Source organism: Folsomia candida, unplaced genomic scaffold, assembly GCF_002217175.1.
Source record: "Folsomia candida strain VU population unplaced genomic scaffold, ASM221717v1 Fcan01_Sc026, whole genome shotgun sequence".
NCBI lineage: Eukaryota > Metazoa > Arthropoda > Collembola > Entomobryomorpha > Isotomidae > Folsomia > Folsomia candida.
In genome coordinates this window covers 1,557,000-1,563,536 of record NW_019091218.1, presented here as the reverse complement: position 1 = coordinate 1,563,536, position 6,537 = coordinate 1,557,000, and positions in this window count along the sequence as shown.

The following is a 6,537-nucleotide window of genomic DNA, read 5'->3' as shown; positions in this document are numbered from 1 at the left end:
CCCTTTATAGTGATCAATGTGATTGATTCCTCTTGGCTTTCTTTGAAACTCTGAAGGAAAATAAATTAACAAATTATTCAATCTGCCACTAATTAATAATATATTCCTGCTTTGTAAACGATGGGGTAATTTGCCTTTCACCCACATGCGAGTCAATTTTCTTGTAATCCCTAAGCATACAAGATGCAAATAGTCTAAAGGAACTTGTGATATAAGACCAATTTTCAATTCAGATAAAACAGTATTTCCTGTGTGATGAGATTTATCCATCTGCAACCTGAAACTATCATCCGTTCTGCTTGGGAAATTACCTTTACAATATCTGACACTATGTATCCACTCACCATCTTCTAGACATTTTTCACATGCGTGATAACTGTTATGATTTTTACAAGCTTTTATGAAACTCCTAGCAATGGCATCAGCTAAAATACGTGAAACCCTGAAAGAATAATGCATATCCAGAGAGGTGCAATCCCTTTCTAAAGTTTTACACTCATTCACAAAATCGGTTAAAAAATCTAAATTATTTGGTTTCGACTCTCCATAAAATAAAGCTATAACAAGAGGTGTCGAATTAAAGGATTGATCAACACTACCTAGTATGGGCCAAAATTGTTTATTGGTGCTTCTAGTTAGAGGAATTCCATCAATCCCTACAGAAAGGCTAATTAATGGACTATTAACCTCCGATTGCAATGTGCGTAATATCTTGCTGAAACTATTAAAATTTTCCTTAATCCAGTACTTCATCCTGATGAGCATATTCTTTCTAATTCCAAAATAAAAATATTTACCTCCGCTAATATTACGAGTGCGAATTTTAGCTGGTGTTCGCATGAGAGTTCTCGAGTCTAAGGGTAAAGTAGGAAAAGTTTTTTGCCTCTTAAATAATTTCAAGAGCTCACCAAGAGCGAAATGTTTAATGTTGTGAGCTAAGGCCCACTTCCTCAATTCTAAATCAATTGAAACAATTTCTGTAAGTTCTGTCGCATTCTCGCTACAATCTGAATCTAAATTTGAATAATTATGTGACATATCTAGTTCTTGTAATTCTAAATTCTCATCACTTGCTTCATTACTAATTATACCAATTAATCTACCATTACTATTATTTACAACATCTGGAGCTGGGTTATGTACACTGACACTATTAACAATCGAACCGACTGCTGGGACCCTCACACTATTCAAAAATTCATTCACGGCCCGTAGATGTTGCCATCTTGCTGTTCGTTCGGGAATCTGCCTGTTGGACATCCTTCCTTATTTCGTTGTTTACGCCCTCCGTTTCGATCTTTAGAATTCTTCGGCCACCTCTTTGTAAAATCGTCAATTTCGCTGTTCGTTAACTCACGAGTAGAACGATTGAGCTGAACCGCTTCTGTGAAACGATGAATTACGAACCAAAGTTATTAATTGTATCCAAAATTGTATCCTAACTCTTGATTAAAATTTGATTCCATACCATAAAGCACCTGTTGTAACTTCGAGTTTTTCAATCCTCGTTTAGCACATTTGCCTGTTTCAGTTAGGCTGACTGTTTTAGCCAATTTGTCTAACAGTAGCTGTTCTAATATTCGGCTTACAATTTCGTTAGGATTTTTACCACCAAAATATCGTAATTTTTCGACCTACACAGAAGGATTTAGTTGATTAAATTTATAAAACTAGCAGACGTATTAAAACTGTTTTTCTCCTCACTATATTTTAAAACATACCAAAATAGTTTTACTTTGATTAGTTTTCAACCAGTCGTTCAACAAATCCAAATTTTGTGGAGTAGACAAGGGTATGTCCGGTCGATTTGGATCGTCTTCTAGAAGAGATTCGTCGAATGATCCCGCCGTTCTCCTTAGAATCTCTTCCTGATGACCTCTAATTTTAACCAATTCTTCTGTTACTTTTGTTTGAAAGGCTAGAACCAAATGTATAAAATAAAATAAAAAATGTTAACAAAAAATTATCGCAAGGGAAAAATGAACCGATGATCAAGAAAATGAATGATTTACCGTTATTCTCGGACTTGAAATAATTAATCAACTCGGTCAGAGAAGCAAAGAGTGGCACCACGTCAACCACTGAAAAAATTTGAGATCCCGGCTCGTTTTGCGACAAATCTACAATTTGTCCTCCTAGTGACGCTGCTGGGGGGTGGTGAATCGGGGAAGACAAATTGACAACTGTTGAGTCCACTGAAGCAAGGGTTGGTTGACGACCTGGTTGAGGGTCACTGCTTGGATTTTCAATTACAGTTGGCACTAAATTGAATTAAATTGGAATTGTTAAAAATATACCAAGATCGTAAATTTGTGCTAAAAATAACTCATATTAATTTTACCAGAATTAATCAAATTGACAAGACCCGAGACGACAGGATCACCTCCAGAACTGACGTCCTCTTCCGAATTATCTCCCGAATCCGTACTTGGTGTAACAATTTTCACTGCCGCTGCTACCTTGTTCTTTCGCCTGCGTCGTGGCGGTGGTCTGCCTTTAGAAAATGCAGCTATCTCAACTTCGGATGATGATAATTTGTCACTCGTCCGGGCGGCATTCGCTGATTTTGTCGCACTTTCAATTGTACCTGCAAAAGTGTGGACATAATTAATCAAGTGATGATGGGAAGAAGTGAAGCCTCCATTTTTTAACTATTTAAAAATGACGAATCAAACAGTAAAATAGAAACTTACTTGAAAATTTAAGAAGAGAGCATTGGTATTTTTCCCAGGTCACATCCGGAACAATATGGTTAATTAATTTTTGATGACTTCCTGGACCTGATGGCCAATAACACTGTGTATTGGCAGCGCTTAAACAGTTTGCTGACACAACTGAAACCAACGTTTTATCTTTTTCTACGAATTCAACAACGGCAAAAGGTTTACTCTTTAAAATATTCATGGTCAGAACTGTTTTCTGGGATGTACTTGCACGAGTGAAATGAGCGACTGGTGCTAAGAGCGAGGAAGGCATGGCATGACAACACTTTTAAAACCTCCGCCACTGAGCTGAACTCGCCCCGCATTCGGGCCGAAGTCGGCAGCAGAATTCCGATTGTGAGAGAAAATCCGAATTCTGCTCGAAAGCGTAAACTTGTCGGTTAAAAGAAATCTTTTTTTAGCTTTGAGACAGAAGGTGGCCCACCCGCTACTTTGAGTGACTGTATGGAATCTGAAATTAGAAATCTATCCGTAGTCGTAATTGAGGCGACATTTTCGGCCGCCTCTAAACCGAAAAATCGTATGCGGGGCGCATTCGGACCGTATTTGATTGTGCATCGGGTCCTCATTTGGATATCACCATTATCTCTCGGGATCTGCCTATGATCCCTGTCACTCATTTGTCCTGCCTGGGTGTCTGTAGCCGGAGCCGAATGGACCTCTGGGCCACATTCCCAGAGGTGATAGTGGTTTTCCTAGCTCTCCACCATAGCTAGGTTTTCCCACTATCCTCCGACTACTCTGTTATACATTTACATATCTAACTCTGTACTAATTCCATGTATTTGATGAGGGCCACCGGCCATATATCAATAAATTTCTATCTATCTATCTAAAAAACACTTCAATTAATTCGATTTTGTGAAACAAATGGTTTTAAGTTTGCCCCAAATAAGTTTTTTTTACAAAAACAGGTTTTAAACACTCGAAAATTGGTTTTAAACTTGTTACATAAGACAAATTGTGTCCGAGCTATCTATATTATAAGCTGGAAATGTTTGTCTGCAAGGGAAGCAAAATAATTTTCCGTGACGGAAGTGAAAGTAGAGAAAGCAATAATATTAATTGGTGGAATCTTTAACGTCGAATTCACTCTAGCCCGGCGGGAGACGGACTTATACGCTAGTATTTAACATTTCTTATTGTTGAGATAAGAATTAGTCATTCTTCAAAGAGCAGAACGACTAATTGCAATAAGGTATAGCAGACTGCAATACCTTATTGCCAAGTTTATAAGTGCTGCTGTGAATTTGGCCACCCCTGGTCAAACCACCACGGGTGGCCAAATTCATATTGTTTTATTTCTATAAATTACGATGCGATGTCAATATATGCGCTCGAATAAAAACACGGTGCAGACATTTTGTTCATCTGTTTTTTAAACAATTTCGTGTTTTTATTAATCCATGTAGTGCTTAGAAACCATTAATACGCCGGTAAAATCAAATGTGGGAATATGAACATTGTTTTTGGCTTGTATGATAGCTTGTTTCTCATAATTGCATTTCTTTATGATCTTAAAGTTCCTTTTCAAAATTTTCGGGATTTCGGTATACCAATATTTCAGTGTGCACATTACAAAATAGTCTTTCCTCACAAATGCACCCTGGTCACTAAGTTCGAATCCTATCGGGCCAACCGATTTGATTAGTGCCGGCAGGTTTTGGTGTAGGTGAAATTCCGAATACTGCGAAAAAGACCTTTTGAGCGTTAGTGATACCGTCAGGTTTCCCGTCGTTATCACCTAGAAATAAATAAGATTGAACAATTTTTGTGTGTGCAGGAAACATTTTATTCATATTTAACTAAAATCCTATTGTCTAGTAGTTAAGTCTAAAGGTCCGTCCAAATCGAAGAGATTGTGACACTCGATTTTCATTTCATTCAACACTTTCAAAAACTCGCCAAACTGACTTCTGTTCATTGAAATGAACTCAAAAAGCGAATTTCCGCCAATGGTGATGGTAATTTCTTCACCGATTGTCGTACATTGCAAGTAAGACTTTCCTCCGAACCCCTTATTAAACACGATACAACCATTTAGCAAATGATCTGGAAAAAGGTGGTCCATAAGATCTGCATTTACAAATATTAACTAAGTATTCTAAGCCTTTACAAAGTTTTTAATATTTGAGCGGAGCAGTTTGTGTAGGAAGTTGGGTTTCATAAATTTTCGGTATTTCGTTCAAAAAATTAAGTAATTCATGTAAATAGTGCCCTCGGAATCTCACATGATTATTATAGTATTCTATACATCTGTAACCGCAAAGCTTAATGTCTAAAACGATCTCATTGCCTAAGGTGTACCACTCAATCGAGTGATCATCAATTCTAGCGCTCAACCTTGGCTTGAAAAATAGCTTTGGCATAATTTTGCTCATACCACAAACTGCGGTAAGGTCTGTTCCATGAGCCCCTTCGTTGTCGGATGATGATGCCGACGATGAAGATGTTCCAGACGATGAAAATTCAACACCTACATATGAATATACGATCCTTAGCCAAGCAATGATTCGGAAAAATTCTTCCTATGAAAAACATGAGTACCTGATGCTAACGGAGCTTGTGAAGATTTTTCGATTTTCCTTCTTTTACAGATGAACTTTTTGAGTTTCTGAGCAGTCGACGGTTTACTCGAAGAACCGGCTTTCCCATCCAGATCGGGCTTACCACGCTTGAGTCGCTCATTTGCAGAAACAGGCGCATCTTCAGGCACTTGTTCAGATGTAATTTTTTCGTCGTCTGAGGCTAAGTCCTTCGGACTGTTTTCCATCTTATAGACTTGTGAATAGGTTCGAACTCAGCGAACAAATGCGGATAATACTCGCAAATTTTCTCCTTAAATACTATTGCCTCTATTTATATTTTTATTCGGATATTTTTTTTAGGTATTTTATGTTTATTTATTGCTGCTTATTTCATTTTCAAAACCGGTTCGGAAATGCTAATTTAAAAAAAAAAATTATAAGCCTCATAATTCAGAGGTTTCCGAGAAACTTTTTCGGGAACTAATTTCAAATTTTTACGAGAGATAATTCCTCAGGATAAAATACACCTAAAATTATTTCCCCTGTATTATCACTTAACTTATATGTCACAGGTATGCTGTTTACGATTTCTCGAATTTTGAACAAGTCAGTGGTGAACGTCGAAGCGTAACCTTTCTCGAATGTTGGTTTTTGAATCTTAATTCTAACATAATGTCCGATTCGAAATTTAGGAGTAGACGGCTTTGACTCCTGCAAATCCTCGTAACTCTTCATCCAAACATTAAATTGATTGGAAGGCTTTACATCTTTTGGTCGACAGTTTATGGACCTATGCACTGAAGAATTATAGGATTGTACAAAGTCTTGTAAATTGTCTATGTATTTCGTATCATTTGTAAATGTGAAAAACTTATTCAGACGAAGCATTAGCGTTCTATTAAATCTTTCTATCATGGCAGCTTTGAGTTCGGAATGATTATGAAACAAGTTTATTTTATTCATATCTAATATTTTGAGAAAGGCTGCACCTCTAAACTCAAGACCTCGGTCCGTTTGAAGATATTTACATTTACGACCACTGGTGTCTAAAATATCTTGAAATGCTTTTGCTACGACGGAGCAGGTTTTATTTGACAACGGTCTAACAAATGCATAACGGCTTAATACGTCGATTACGGTTAGTAAGAATTTTATACCCTTATTTTTTCTGCTAAATTTCGTAACAGTAATCAAATCACCTTGCCATAAATAGTCAATTGACGGTACAACAATCTTGCGTCTTGGAAATTTGTGACGAACGTACTTATTCCTTGTATATGTTTGGC